Source organism: Bos grunniens, chromosome 8 (genome assembly GCF_055505025.1).
Source record: "Bos grunniens cultivar Pamir isolate PY7600 chromosome 8, Bosgru_T2T1.0, whole genome shotgun sequence".
Classification (NCBI taxonomy): Eukaryota; Metazoa; Chordata; class Mammalia; order Artiodactyla; family Bovidae; genus Bos; species Bos grunniens.
This window is the reverse complement of record NC_141172.1, coordinates 18,276,671-18,293,149: the sequence shown is the minus strand read 5'-3', so window position 1 is coordinate 18,293,149 and position 16,479 is coordinate 18,276,671. Positions and strand designations below refer to the sequence as shown.

General features: G+C 36.6%; 1 long non-coding RNA gene across 36 annotated transcripts in view; it reads left to right on the top strand.

The window, feature by feature from the left end:
• LOC147366712 (uncharacterized) overlaps positions 1-16,479 on the top strand; it is a 409,970-nt gene that overhangs the window by 64,898 nt on the left and 328,593 nt on the right. For 16 of the 36 annotated variants that reach the window (XR_015168983.1, XR_015168988.1, XR_015168999.1 and 13 more), the window contains one exon: positions 11,580-11,654. The exons of 14 other annotated variants lie outside the window; for them this stretch is intronic. This is a non-coding gene — a long non-coding RNA (uncharacterized LOC147366712). Of the gene's footprint in view, positions 1-5,941; positions 6,160-11,579; positions 11,779-12,571; positions 12,748-16,479 lie in introns of those variants that run through there. 6 more of the 36 variants (XR_015169002.1, XR_015169004.1, XR_015168984.1 and 3 more) reach the window with 3 other exon arrangements.

The following is a 16,479-nucleotide window of genomic DNA, read 5'->3' as shown; positions in this document are numbered from 1 at the left end:
AAGTAGTTTTGCTCTTTTCCTTTCAGATATATTCAAAACAATGTCCTCAAAAGACCAAGGTTCTTTTTTTATTTTCCTGTTTTTAATTCAGTATTATAATTTGCTATTTGCAATGCTTGTCCTTTTTAAAAAATGTGTATTGCATTGCTTTTCCTCTTTAAAAAATGTCTGCTGGTGTTTCAGTTAGTTTGGATAATCTGGATTTGGTCAAACTAATAATAAGATAATGAATATGATGGCTAGAACTTATACAGATGCATAAGTCATAAAACCAAGTGTCAAACTATTTATGCCAGGAAACACAACTCTTGACTTTCTTTTCATAAGTACACAGATACTTTAGGGAATACTTGGAGGTCTTTTTTAACTTTCTTCCCCTTCCAAAATTGGTTCAGTGATTTCGCACATCTTCAGCTCCTCTGTCCAGTGTTCCACTCCCGTTTGTCTTACTTTATTTCTGTCCAACAAAATTTCCTTAACTATGTGAGATTCCCCTACTTGAAACCCACAGAGCAATTCAAGCTCTGTTTGATATATTCTCTCGACTTCAACCCCAACTTCTTCAGCCCTCCATTTTCTTCTTAAATGGCAAAGGCAGCATTCCCAAAACTGTTCTGCAGAGCAGTTGTTCTATGGCGCACTCATAACAAAAAGGTTCAAGGCTCAGTAAGTCTGTGCAGTGCCACACACTTGACATTTATAACTAATATTAGTATATTGTAAGATCTGAGACACTCTGCAATAAACCCATTAACTTTGCAAACCTTTGTTTAATGTTTTTCTAACCATTTTCTTTGGTTTTCAAGGAATCCAATGATGCCTTTTGTAGACTCTAGAATCTACTAGTTTTGACTTCTATACAGAAATTTTGTCAATCATTAAATTGAAGGTTTCACATATATGTTTTAAAAGATAATGTTTCCCCCTTCTACTAATATAAAAATATATCCTTACTACATAAAAACATAGTACCTTCATTTTTCTCCCACTGTTCCTGTTTGAAGAGATAGAAGAGGTAGAGCACGCATAAATTGGTAGTTCTTGTTAAAGAGTGTGGTAATTATTTTGAGAGGAATTATAAAAAACAAGCATTGAAAAGTGATTCAGTCATTTAAACAAAACGCCAAACTAGTGTATTAGATAGAGTGGGGGCTTCCCTGATGGCTCAATTGGTAAAGAACCCGCCTGCAGTGCAGAAGACACAGGAGACAAAAGTTGAATCCTTAGGTGAGGAAGATCCCTTGGACAAGGAAATGGAAACCTACTCCTGTATTCTTGCCTGGAAAATTCCATGGACAAAGGAGCCTGGAGGGCCAGAGTCCATAGGGTGGCAAAGAGTCAGACATGACTGAGCAAGTAAGCACTTGAATCCAGCACTTCAGGAGCATGGACTAGGGTGAGAGTGAAGAAATATGATGCTGATTAACAGCAAGGCTCTTTTTATTCTCCAGGAGAAAAGTTTAGGTTGCATGGATTAGATAATTTGTTGTAAACTGAGACAAGTGGCGGTTACTAGAAACAAAGGAACAGGGCAAGGCAGTTAAAGGGTGATTGAGTAAGATGAGAGAGATGAAGGGAGGAGAGCTACTTTATTTCCAGCTTGAAAAATTGGTTTTTATGATTAGAGAAGGACCAAAATTGGAGGCGGTATGGGATACAGAAAACCATGGATTAAGTTTTGGCCAGGTTGAATCAGAGTTGCCTTGAAGAATTTAGGGTGGAGTTGTCAAATAGGCAGTTGGGCAGACTGACCAAAAGAGTGATCTATGTAGAGACAAAGGGAAAACAGATTGAATTCATGAGACTATATATGGCTAATGAAATCAAGGCCAAGTGTGAGGTCATTTAATATTTAGAAGTAAATAAATCTGTTATATTTTTCATTTTGTATCTTCATTTTCGTTTCATACAACATAAAGTTATTGAGCTACACTAACAAACACACTTTTCACTATTAGTGACTTAACATATGAAGATTTGTATTCAGCCAAGTAGTAATTGGAGAAGGCAATGGCACCCCACTCCAGTACTCTTGCCTGGAAAATCCCATGGATGGCAGAGCCTGGTAGGCTGCAGTCCATGGGGTTGCTAAGAGTCAGACACGACTAAGCGACTTCACTTTCACTTTTCACTTTCATACATTGGAGAGGGAAATGGCAACCCACTCCAGTGTTCTTGCGTGGAGAATCCCAGGGACGGGGGAGCCTGATGGGCTGCTGTCTATGAGGTCGCACAGAGTCGGACATGACTGAAGCGACTTAGCAGCAGCAGCAAGTAGTAAGTATCTCCTAAAAGATACCAAAGTTTTTCTAACTTGATGATTTTAATATTTTATTTTAATGTATTTCCAGGAAATGACAATCATCTCTGAATGCACTGATAACAAACATTTTAAAAATTATTTTATTTTATTTTTTAAATAAATTTAGCCTCCAATTAAAATAAATAAATTTATTTTTATTTTTATTTATTTTTATTTTTTTTTAATAATTTTAAAACATGTGTTCCCCATCCTGAACCCTCCTCCCTCCTCCATCCCCACACCATCCCCCTGGGTCGTCCCAGTGCACCAGCTCCAAGCAATATAAAATAAATAAATTTATATTAAAAATAAAATAAAATAAATTTAAAAAATGTTTGTTATCAGTGCATTCAGAGATGGTTGTCATTTCCTGGAAATATATTTTTTGTTAACCCAAACACCTTTGCTCTATTCTAAATGTAGTTCCTCTCCTTGTATATGAGCTATAATGTACCCTCGTGCCTACTCAAGGTTATAACTACAGATCTACTCCTCTCTGTTGCCTGCATCATCAGTTTCTTCCTCTGTCCTGGATCAGCATATGTGTTGTTTTTGTTGTTGTTGTTCAGTTGCTAAGTTGTGTCTGACTCTTTGCAACCCCATGAACTGCAGCATAACAGATTTCCCTGTCCTTCGCCATCTGCTGGAGTTTGCTCAAATTCATATCCATTGAGTTGGTGATGTGATCTAAGCATCTCATGCTCTGCTGCTCCCTTCACCTCTTAGCTGTACTAAGTTTCCCAGAAACCTCTTCTTGTATAGCTCCAGGTTAGAGTTGGCCAAAAGAGAAATTTGCAGGAGATTTGGCAGTTCAAGTGTAGCAGCAGACATTTTTCTCTGAAGGTCAGTGGGGACAGATGTGGTGTAAGACAGGTGCATAGAAACCAATAGGTTCTAGATTTTCTTTTATTTCCCTAGTGATGTGGAACAGAACAGAGGTTTTGGCAGATTTTAGCTTTCTTCCCTCTTCTTGGCATGGCTCCCTGAGTGTCCTCCCTACTGACCAATAGTAACTTCAGGCCCAAATTTAGATTCATAAACCGCAAATGTCATGATCTTCTCCATTAGCTTTATAATGGTCCCATTCTGACACCTGGTCATGCTTGGTTTTCCAGATATCCTCTCAAGCTTCAAATACCTAACCGCCTCAGTGTTTTAGGATATCTGGTTAGTAATTTAGTTTCTTTTTATCTGATCTTCCAACTCTGCCTTTTGGCTTTTGTAGTTACTTCCTGAGCTCCTCCCACAAATATATAAAGTTATATCAGGTTTTTCCAGAGAAATAAAACCAATATAATAGCATATATATTATATACATATTATATATTAAATATTATCTATCCTATTATCTATCCATATGTAAATATGATATTTATATATAATATTTAGTATGTACATGTGATATAGCTATACATAGATAAATATATGTATCCTATTTTGTTTGACACACATACACAGATACTGTATACACACACACACATATATTTAAATATATATTATAGGAATTGGCTCACATGATTATGGAAGCTGAGAAGTCCCATGACCTGCCATCTTCAAGTTGCATAACAAGGAAAGTCTGGTGTAGTTTGAAGGCCTGACAGCCAGGAGCACTGATGACTGAAAACAGGAGAATATGGATGTCACAGCTGAAGCAGAGAGAAAATTCTTTCGTCCTCCTGCTTTTTACTCTACTCAGGCCTTTAGCAGATGGGTTGAGGCCTATCTGCATTGGTGGGGGCAGTCTTCTTTACTTAGTCTACCAATCCAAATGCTAGTCTCCTGTGGAAGTACTCTCAGAGACTACTCTTTTCAGAAATGGTTTATCAGCTATCTAGGTAAAGTCAGGTTGGCACATAAATGGTCAATGATCTTGTCCTTAAAATCACTTATCTATTATACTCTTAATGGTTTTGCTTCCCTGTTTGAATCTTGACTGATGCAATATATGATTGAAAGTGTGAAGTCGCTCAGTCATGTCTGACCCTTTGCAACCCCAGAGTAGCCTGCCAGGCTCCTCTGTCCATGGAATTCTCCAGGCCAGAATACTGGAGTGGGTAGCTGTTCCTTTCTCTGGGGGATCTTCCCAATCCAGGGAGCAAATCCAGGTCTCCTGCATTGCAGATGGATTCTTTACTGTCAGAGCCGCCAGGATATTACTCTTAATAAGAAGGTGGAAACAAAAATTCTATCAGCTACCACCACATATCATTGCTTTTCTTTGGAATCAAAATTCTTTGAAAGACTTGTCAATAATTGCTTTCTCCAGATCTTCTATTCTTTCTTAATCTCCTCCAGTCATACTTTCGTCTCTATCACTCCACAGAATAACTGAGTCAGAGTATAAAATGGTATCCACATTTCTAAATCAAATGGTCAGCTTGAAGCCCTAGTATTACTGGAACTTTTAGAAGCATTTGGTAAAGTTGATCACTCCTCCTTGGCACCCTTTCTTCACTTATCAGCTAGGATATCACACTTTTTTTTTGTTTTTGTTTTTCTCTTACTTCTTGGTACCCTCGTTCTCCTTTCCTGGGTTCTTCTCTTCTCTATACCCTCTTAATATTTGGTATCTCAAGGCTCAGGCTTTGGTCATCTTCTATGTGGACAATCATTCCTTTAGTGATCTAATTTTGTCTCATTGCTATCTACTTATTGATATGCCTGAATTTGTATATCCAACCAACTATATCTCATAATTCAGACTATTATACCAAACTATATATTTAATACATTCACTGCTGCTGCTGCTAAGTCACTTCAGTCATGTTCGACTCTGTGCGACCCCAGAGATGATATCCCACCAAGCTCCCCCGTCCCTGGGATTCTCCAGGCAAGAACACTGGAGTGGGTTGCCATTTCCTTCTCCAATGCATGAAAGTGAAAGTGAAGTTGCTCAGTCCTGTCCGACTCTTAGTGACCCCATGGACTGCAGCCCACCAGGCTCCTCCGTCCATGGGATTTTCCAGGCAAGAGTACTGGAGTGGGGTGCCATTGCCTTCTCCAAATACATTCACTAGGATATCTAATAATCCTTTCAAAACCAACATATCCTAAACTCCTTTTGGTAATTTACTTGTAAGCTTCCCCTCAATTCAGCTTAACTGGAGCCTTCCCTATTTCATGTGATGGCAGCACCATCCTTCCTATCATTCTGTACAAAAACTTGTCATCCTAATTAATCTCTTTCTCTTACGCTCCAAATTACCAGCAAATCATGTTGACTAAACCGTCAAAATATGTGTGAAATCTGAACACAAACTCCATAGCTACTGTCTCCCTGAACCATTATCCATTCACAAAAGATCACTTTTATTCCTTCATCTCCTTCAAATATTTACTCAGGCCCAATTTTCCTAACAAAACATACTCTGACTAACCTATCTAGTATTGTAACCTACCCCTGTCTCCACCCTGACAGCTAAACCACTCCCCCAAACTACTTCTTTTTTCTGTAGCATTTATCACTACTAATACAAAATATGATTTACCTAATTATTATGTTTATTAATTTCCATTTGGGTAAACTTCATCTGTTTTGGTCATTGGTGTATGATGACAAGTGCCTCAGGTGGTGCCTGGCTTCTAGGCATTCAGCAAAAATGTGGCATGAGATTTTGTTAAAACCATTCTCAATTATAGCTGCCTATGATGCTGCTGCTGCTGCTGAGTCACTTCAGTCGTGTCTGACTCTGTGCGACCCCATAGACGGCAGCCCACCAGGCTCCCCCGTCCCCGGGATTCTCCAGGCAAGAACAGTGGAGTGGGTTGCCATTCCCTTCTCCAATGCATGAAAGTGAGAAGTGAAAGTGAAGTCACTCAGTCATGCCTATGATCCTAGCCCAAATATTTTTTTCCAGGTATGTAAGAGATATAATACAGTCTTTTTTTCTAGGATCCTTTGTTTTATGAGTCATAAAGTTGTCTTCTACATAATTTAGGAAAGCTTGTTTGCTTGTTTGCTATTATTATTTATCTTCACCTCAGAACATAGGAGAATTGAAAATCCCCTTTGAATAAGAGAGCAATTTAGTGCACAAAGTGATGACTCACAGTTTTTCAATGTCACTCACCTTTCCTGCTAACGGTCTGTTGCAGGTAACCATCATAATTTTTTCTTTAGTTTTTGTTCCTTGCGTTTTGAAGCCGAAGTACTTTACCATTTCGCTCTTCCTTGTCAAATTGTGTCTCTCTGGCATTGTAAATACTTTTGATGTATGATACACTCTCTTGCCATTCTCTTGCTTGACATTCCAGTAACGGAATGAACCCTCTAGGTTCTGGTTATGCCCACTAGATTATGACCTCTTCTCAGTGTAAGCATTTTTAAGTTTCTTAACTGTGTACCATATGCCATACATCTGTGCTTTGCTACTTCAGCCAGTGCATAACATTTGTCTCTCAATGTAGGGAAAATTGTGATCTGTGCTATTTAAGGTCTAGAAAATACATAGCCATATATTTGTGTTAAATATCTGTGACCTATTTTACCTAAAAAAAATGAGCTAGGATGTTTTTGTATTTCTAGATTTTTGTGTGGTTACAGAAGGGCAGTGTAAGAGAGGGAATTCTAGTCATTCAAACTGAAATAACAAACTGGGAACATTTAGAATGTTTCATAAATATGATTTATACAGCGAGTACCTCCTAAGTGATAATTACAAAAAAGGAGGTAGAAACTATTACAACAGACCAATCTTGGAGGGGAAGTGTAAAAATAACCTGATAGTACTATATACGGATCATAAAAATTATATATTGGACTTATGGATTCACATTTTTATTGGACCACTTTTTTGCAGTCTTAATGGCAGCTAGGTTATTCTCCCATCGTATAATTCAGCCATGCCAAGTTACTCTTGGTTCATCCAGTATGCCAGGCAATATCATGCCAGACATTGTTCTTATCACCTGAAATATCTGACTCTGACTACAGTTGTCCCCACTGTGACATTTTTAAGCACTTGTTTCTCTTTTTAAACTTAGCTCAAGTGTTGCCTCTCTTTTCTAAATTTTACCTGCATGAAGTGACCGTTTTTTCTTTTGAAAATCTAGCATAATGGATTGTGCTGTAACAGCCATGCAAGAGCACGCAGCTTGTTTATATACAGGTTCTTTCCTCCTACTAGACTAAGTCTTTTAAAGAAAATGGTACTAGTTATCCTATTATGTCCAGAACATCACATACGAAGGATGTGTGGTGGTTATATAATTAATTTTTCAGGTGACTGTAAAAATGGCTAAAGGGCAAAACTGAAATGGCAAGAAATTGGTTGAACTATTCTGGGTTCCATAGGCCAGACTAGAGGTAATTGATATACTTGTTTTTGACTTTCATTATATTATATAAAAAAGCAAAACATGGAAACAACACTTAAATCTAAATCCAATGATTGCAGCATATTAAACAGCAGAGACATTACTTTGCCAACAAAGGTCCATATAGTCAAGCCTATGGTTTTTCCAGTAGTCATGTATGGATGAAAGAGTTGGCCTATAAAGAAAACTGAACGCCGAAGAATTGATGCTTTTGAACTGTGGTGTTGGAAAAGACTCTTGGAGAGTCCCTTGGACTGCAACAAGATCCAACCAGTCCATCCTAAAGGAGATTAGTCCTGGGTGTTCATTGGAAGGACTGATGTTGAAGCTGAAACGCTAATGCTTGGGCCACGTGATGCAAAGAACTGACTCATTGGAAAAGACCCTGATGCTGGGAAAGATTGAAGGCAGGAGGAAAAGGGGATGACAGAGAATGAGATGGTTTTATGGCATCACCGACTCAGTGGACATGAGTTTGGGTAAACTCCAGGAGTTGGTGATGGACAGGGAGGCCTGGTGTCCTGCAGTCCATGGAGCCACAAAGAGTCAGATACAACTGAGCAACTGAACTGAATGATCTATTTAAAAAGAAGATAGAACTATATTGTTTCATCGCTCTATTCTGAGGTCTGGAAAAACCCAAGATGCAGAGTAACTGTACCTGGTAAACTAGGCAAACTTTTAATTCAATAAAAACTTACTTTGGTTAGAACCAAGATTTCTAGTCCATGATCATTATCATGGGTGGTTCATCTCTTTCTATACCCATTCAGAGACTAACTTTCCAGAATGAGAACTAAGAGAAGGGGATAGGAGAAAGCTTGCTGGGCACGTGGGTGCTTAATAACATGTAGAAAAGCTTCAGAAGCAGATGGGACAGAAGAGGGCTGGGATTAAGTGCCATGAGGTCTTTGTGCTTTCTGCTGCTACAAGATGGAACAACTGCATCTTACTCTTTAACTTAATCAGAAAAACTGCCATTTTGAGCAAGAGAGGATCTAATTTTAGTCCTATGGATCAGAGTTGATGAATGTTTGTTAGGTTTCACAAACTGCAATAGATGAGGGCTGAGCAACCCGGTATTCAGATGAGAAATGAGATGGGGAAGCTTTTGGAATGTCTCTCACGTGGAGAGTAAAGTGGAGAAATGACACTTGGTTCACACTGTTGCCATCGGACGTTACTGATACCGATTTTCCCCGTTAAAAGGTGTGGGGTCAGAGCCTAAGAAAGGGAAATAATATGGTAACAAAAGGGAAAGAGAACGTTTCCCTGAAGACATAGAGAGAAAAAAAAGAAAAATCTGAAAATGACTTTTTATAAGAAGCAGCTGGAAACTTTAGGAGACATCTGTGTGGTGACACCTAAAATATGGACTAGACAGGAATCATGGATGAGAAACGACTGGAGCATCAGTACATAAATCTGACACTCTCTTTTCCAGATCACCATGAAATGAACAAAAAACTATAAAAACAGAAGGAAAATTTAGCATTTTTGATGGAAAATATGGGAGGATGCTATCCATATGCCAGAAAAATCAAGCATGGGATATTAAATGAAAGCAGTGGGAAATTCCTTACAAATGTTTTCCAGAGAAAGTATTATGGGTTTATAAGAGCTAAGCAAAGATGATTAAGAAAGAAACTAATACTTCTTTAGTCTGTTATATTAAGGCTATATTTGAAGATATATTGGAGGGAAATATGTTAGAAAGTATTTACTAAATATATCAGTTGAATTCAGAATTAGTTTGCTTAGGAAGATCTAGAGTAAGCACGCCTATTTGAAACAGGATATGAGTTTTTTGAAACTCATTTGAAACAGGAAATGAGTGCAGGATATTTTCATATTTGGAAGGAGTAGGAGTGGCAGACAGAGGAGGAGGAGTCCCAGAAAGGACAGAACACCATGGGGAATAAGGAAAATAAGCCATAGAAAAATAATTTTAAAAGTTAGCTCCTTTCACAGGAGATTCACTAGTAACAATACAGCTATTATGGCTATAAATTAGGCAGGCAATTCAATTATAAAAGAGATAATATAAACTTTAATGAAACCAGTTTTTAGCCTGAGATCTATAAGAGTTTTAAATAGTTTAGAGAAAAACTCAGATGATAAAAGTAGAAGTAGTTTGTAACTACTGGTCTAGAATGTGCCTTCTTTTCAATATGTGTAAACAGAGTAAAACCCTAAAAAGAGTCTTCCATATAAAAGAAGATAAATGTAACACAGGATAGACGAAGACAGTAATTTTGAGAAAAGAAATACTGGAGTGAAATATTTTTTAAAACGTATATAAACCTCTTATGAAAGTCAAAGGAATATGGACTCTGAAGAACTCATACCCACTAGTTCATTCTGCTACTGTGGGAAAAAATATCGTAGCCAAATTAACTATGTAATAGAAACAAAATAAGAACAGAAATTCTGATGAGTTATATGTGGTAAAAGCTTAATAAGCTTTGATAGAATGTATATGGAAAGGAAGAAAGGGATGGAAATAGGAAAGACAGGGAAAGAGCAGTCAATAAAGACCTGAAAGTTGGATAATAATTTTGAAGAACAGGCCAAAATAAAATTAATAGAAATAATATAAAAAGATGTACTAAAAGAAAACTTTATAGATATTCAAACAGAGCAAAAAAATACCCTGGCTCTGAATTTGAAAGCAGTCATCATATGGCAAGCAATATTAATTTTTAAAAAGGTACTTATTAGACTGTCATCTATTTTGTGGAGAAGGATAGATTTCTGGGTTTAAAAAAATCTGATATTCAGTAAGGGAAGAAAATCAAAGAAGGAAAATCAGAATTGTGTTTTTGGTCTAATAACTATTCTGAACTATGAGTGATAACAATAATATGTAAATAATTAAGGAATAGGATTATCTACAGCAACAAAAGGGCTTCCCTGGTGGCTCAGAGGTTAAAGTGTCTGCCTCCAATGCGGGAGACCCAGGTTCGATCCCCGGGTCGGGAAGATCCCCTGGAGAAGGAAAGGGTAACCCACTCCAGTTGCCTGGAGAAACCCACGGACGGAGAAGCCTGGTAGTGTACAGTCCACAGGGTTGCAAAGAGTCGGACACAACTGAGCGACTTCACTCACTCACTCACAGCAACAAAAAATAACTAAAGTGTCATTAATATGTTAAAATATAAGGGCATTTATAAACCATATAAGCCACTTGTAGACCATGTAAGCCAGTCTTACTTTCTCACTTGTACTTCCTGTGATCACCTCCCAAATAAAATTGGCCCAGAGATACTTAGGGAGAATCTAAACTAAAACAGGGAATAAAATATGGAAAGCACTGGAAAAAGGAAAATAAAATATGATAAAGAAAAATACATGTACTTAATTTAAATGTTTATAGGTACATTTTTACCTACTGAAAAACTAAATGAGCATAAAGAATTAGGTTGAATTGTTGCAATTATGGTTTATCTAACCTGCTGCCCATATTTTAAGTAATTATAATGAAAGAGAAAGATATTATAAAAATAAAATTATACTAATAGTAAGTGGGTTATATTAAAAATTTAGGTTATCGTCTCTGTTTCTTCCAAAAAGGGAGGCATAGCAGTAGAGAGGAGGGTGGGCAGTGTTAAAATATATGCCCTTCATGTTGTGGTTATATTCTGGTAAATCCAAAGTGTGTACTTTATTGTTAATGGTGACAACTGGAAATGTACACAGTCAAGTATTTTAAAATGTTGATAAATATTTTTAGAATTAAAGATAAGATGTATACATTTTATATTAGCAGAGTGAAATGTGGGGCACCCTCCATAATCCTGTGTACTAGATACTGTTAATGCCCCATATTCCCCTGGCCTACTGCTGGGTTTCCCATATCTGCAGTGGGTAGTCCCCTCACCCACTGACAGCTTTCCACCACAAACACTCTTGTGTCTCGACTTCCTCCATCTTTGCCTGAGTGCCTTCTCTGGAACTACAGGGACCTCATCAGCTCACTCAGAAGACAGCCTAAGAGTGCCAGGAATTTAAAAACCTTGGAAGCAGATCTTCTCCAGTGAGTATACGGAATCAGTTGATAAAATCTCCAGCTTCCCTGTCCTTCAGTGGAACAGTCCTAAGGTCCTCTGTGTGTTCCTCAGAGGATTTTCAGTGACATGGAGTCTCATTTGCTCACACAGGTACTGCTTGAATTCATGTGACTCTTAACTGCCTTAAAAAAAAAAAAAAAATTGTTCTAGTCTCACTTTCTCACTTGTGCTTCCTGTGATCACCTCCCAAATAAACTTGACTGGGAGCTACTTAAGGGGAATCTAAACTAAAACAAGAAATATAGAAAACACTAAAAAAGGCAAATAAAATATGATGTAAGAAAAATACATGTACTTACCTTGCAAAGAATATGAATATGTTAAGTTCTCCCAATTGGAAAAAAAAAGACTTTCAGATTGGATCGAATTGTGTACTGTCTGAGAGATATAGAACAAAAATCAATTGAGCAAGATAGCTTAAAAATAAAAGAATGGGAAAATTACTGGTTAAATATAAGACAAAAAAAAATATGATAACAAAGGCTGTTTAAGGTAAAACATAAAATGGATCATCTTATATAAAGGTTATCTTTAAAATATAAAAGTTTTATACTAGACACTAATTTATCACTTTCATTAGCTTGCTACTATCATGAAAAAAACAACTATTAATTAGTATAATCAACTCAATGAAGGAAGGGGCAATTATATAAGAGCAGGACAAAAAATTTATAAGGAAAACAATACAGATTTAAGGGTGTGTTCTTGGGGGAGAAAAAGAAAATCTTCCTAATCATTTTAAGAATATAGATAAAATATATATGAAAAGGAATTTTACTACAGATACAGGGTGTTTTAAAAAATATATATAAGCTATGTTGTTGCTGTGTTGTTGTTTAGTCACTAAGTTGTGTTTAATTCTTTGGGACTCCACGGACTGTAGCCCACCAGGCTCCTCTGTCCATGGGATTTTCCAGGCAAGAATACTGGAGCAGGTTGTCGTTTCCTTCTCCAAGGGAACTTCCTGACCTAGGAAGTTCGGCATCTCCTGCACTGTAGGCGGATTCTTCACCTCTGGGCCATCGAGGAAACTTTATAAGCTAGGTAGTTAGCACACAATTTGGAATCTTGCTATGTAATAGGTTATAATTTCATAGGAGACACAAATACTCAAACTTCTCTCAAAAAGAAGGTGTGAAGCTTATCAGAATAATAAGGTAAATGAAAAATTAAGAAATTATCAGGGAAATACCTCCTAACAAATTCTGGATCAATATCTTTCTTTTGTTGATATTTTTTATTTTCCTGCTTGGAGAGTATGATATTTTTTTAAACCTAGATATTTTAAAATCATGAAGTTCTTTCAAATTTTATAGTAATAGACAATGCCTTGCTTTATCTGAACTGTTTAACAGAAAAGTAAAAAGTAAAAAAAAAAAAAAAAAGTAAAAGTAAAAAGTACATGTAAAACTGTACAATTAAGAAACTAGCATAATAATCCCAAAACTTGGCAAGAGAAATTAAAGGTAAAAATTACTGTCTCATTTGACACATTTTGAAACATGTTGGTCAATGCGTATTGACTTTTGAATGTTTTAAGAATGTAATGATAGTTATATTCATCAATCTATTAAGCTTTAATAACATTAAAATGTAAAAGAAATATTTGTCACTTTTTGAAAGCATCCAAAGGGTAATTAGTAAAATTCAATATTCATCTCATTAAAAATAAAATCTCTTATGAAACTCATAATACAGGATATTTTCTCAATATGATACATTATCTCTTTGTCAAACTTTCAGCAAGAGCTGTTTAAAAATGAAACACTAAGAAAGCCCTATTAAATCAAGTTTATAACAACAATTCCTGCTATTGGAATTAATATATAATATTATTTTACTTAATAAAACAGGAAAAGCATGAGTAAATATTTGGAAAGGAAGATAAAATGACCATTATTAGAAGATAATTTTATTATTACCTGAAAACTGAAAAAAAATTGAACAGTTAGTACAAAAAATTTTAGAGTTGTCTGAGAATAGAATGAATATATAAGAATTCATAACTTTCCCATGTTGCATATTGGGGTCTGACCAATAAGAATTTGACCTGTAGTTCTTAGATAGTTTGAGATCTGTAACTTTCATTCTTTAAACTTATTTTTTCCTGCTAAAAATTACAGCAATGATGCTTAGCAAAGATTATGAGATAAATTGATATCTATTATGTTAGTAGCAAGAGGTAAATGCTTAATTAATAGTAACTATTTTTAGATTAAGTAATACAATTTTAGATATATATTTGATAATTTTGAAGATACTTGAGAGTAGGAAAAAGCATGATTTATCTCACTTAAATCACTGTAGATCGCTAAAACAAGTATAGAATTTAATCATAACAAAAAGCAGATAGAGTAAAAATCAACAAAAATATGACCAATGTGTCATATTGACAGATGTGTATAATTGTCACAAAACTAGTCTCTGTACTCAAAAGTAAAACCAAAGTAAGGGCACTTGCCTTATAATGTCCCTTCAAAAGACAGTATTACCTGAATTGTGAAACATTATACCAGTTAAACATTCTTACCAATATACCCTTTGTTAAATGTTACTCTGGAAGTTCTAGCAATCCATATGGAAATAGGACATAAACTTAGGATGGAACAACATGTTGCTTAATGTGTTATTATTAAATACAATAGTAAACTATTAATGATAACATACAGACAGCTTTAAAAAGATTTGTCACTTATGTGAGGAAAATTAAAAGCTAAACTAATGATGGACTTCATCAAGACTTGAGTACATTGTGAAACATATTTGGGGTACACTGAGTTTGGACAATGTGAGTACCTCCTAAATTAGTTTAAGTTTTAACATATTCAAATAAAAGTGAACATAGTTTATTTTGGAAGCTGAAAAAGTTTTGCTATTGTTTATCTGGGAATACAGAAAGTTAAAAACAGCTGAGAATCTTGGGGAAAAGTAGCATAATAGATAAATTTTACTAACAATATCAATAACCTCAGATATGCAGATGACATCACCCTTATGGCAGAAAGCAAAGAAGAACTAAAGAGCCTCTTGATGAATGTGAAAGAGAAGAGTGAAAAAGTTGGCTTAAAACTGAACATTCAGAAAACTAAGATCATGGCATCTGGTCCTATCATTTCATGGCAAATAGATGGGGGAACAATGGAAATACTGACAGACTTTATTTTTTTGAGCTCCAAAATCACTGCAGATGGTGACTGCAGTCATGAAATTAAAAGACGCTTACTCTTTGGAAGAAAAGTTATGATCAACCTAGACAGCATATTAAAAAGCAGAGACATTACTTTGCCAACATCTGTGTAGTCAAGGCTAGTAGTCATGTATGGATATGAGAGTTGGACTATAAAAAAAGCTGAGTGCCGGATAATTGATGCTTTTGAACTGAGGTGTTGGAGAAGACTCTTGAGAGTCCCTTGGACTGCAAGGAGATTCAACCAATCCATCCTAAAGGAAATCAGTCTTGAATATTCATTGGAAGGACTAATGCTGAAGCTGAAATTCTAATACTTTGGCCACCTGATGCAAAGAGCTGACTCATTTGGAAAGACCCTGATGTTGGGAAAGATTGAAGGTGGGAGGAGAAGGGGATGACAGAGGATGAGATGGTTGGATGGCATCACTGACTCAGTGGACATGAGTTTGAATAAGCTCCAGGAGTTGGTGATGGACAGGGAGGCCTGGTGTGCTGCAGTCCATGGGGTCAAAAAGAACTGGACACAACTGAGCAACTGAACTGAATAATTTTAGGTATAATAACTAAAGACAATTCTAAGAAACAATATTTTGATAGGTGGATATAAATACTAGAGTAATGAAAATATCTAAAATTACATAGTGAGTCGTTGTTCAGCCACTCAATTTTGTCTGACTCTGTGACCCCAAGGACTGCAGCATGCTGGGCTTCCCTATCCTTCACTATCTCCTGGAGTTTGTTCAAACTCATGTCTATTGAGTCAGTGATGCTATCCAACCATCTTATCCTCTGTTGTCCACTTCTCCTCCTGCTCTCAGTCTTTCTCAGCATCAAGGTCTTTTCCAGTGAATCAGCTCTTCTCATCAGGTAGTCAAAGTATTTTAACTTTAGCTTCAGCATCGGTCCTTCCAATGAATATTCAGGACTGATTTCCTTTAGGATTGATTGGTTTGATCGCCTTGATTCAAGGGATTCTCAAGAATCTTCTCCAACAACACAATTCAAAAGCATCAATTCTTCGGTGCTCAGCCTTCTTTATGGTCCAACTCTCACATCCATACATGACTACTTGGAAAAACCATAGCTTTGACTAAATGGACCCAGCAGTCTTATTTCCAGCTTTGCTTCACTCAGCCTGGCATTTCACATGACTCTGCTTATCAGTATTCAGCTCCTTTAATATAAACAGGTGTTTATTAAAGAGAGAAAAGCATGAATAAAGAACACAAGGACCCCAGATGGTGGTGCTCACTGGTACCAGGAAGGATGGCACTGTGAACCAGTGGTGTGTGGTTGCCTTTAAACTTGTCTCCGCCTTCCCAGAGCTCTTGGCAGCCAGGGGGCAAGGCCCAGCCCTCGATGTCACGTGCATTTGCTGTCCGTGAGCTCAAAGTCAGGCATGTTGTATTGATGGTGCTATGTGTGGGCATCTCAATATGTTAGGAAGGGGTGAAATGTAGAATTCTTGCAGGATGGAGTTTTTTGTTTATTCTCAACAGGGTGAGCCATGTACAGAGGAAATTAATTTTCCAGCATTGTGTACATAGGGATTTGGCTTAGAAGGTAATGCAATCAAACTAATGATAAAGATTGAATTAAAT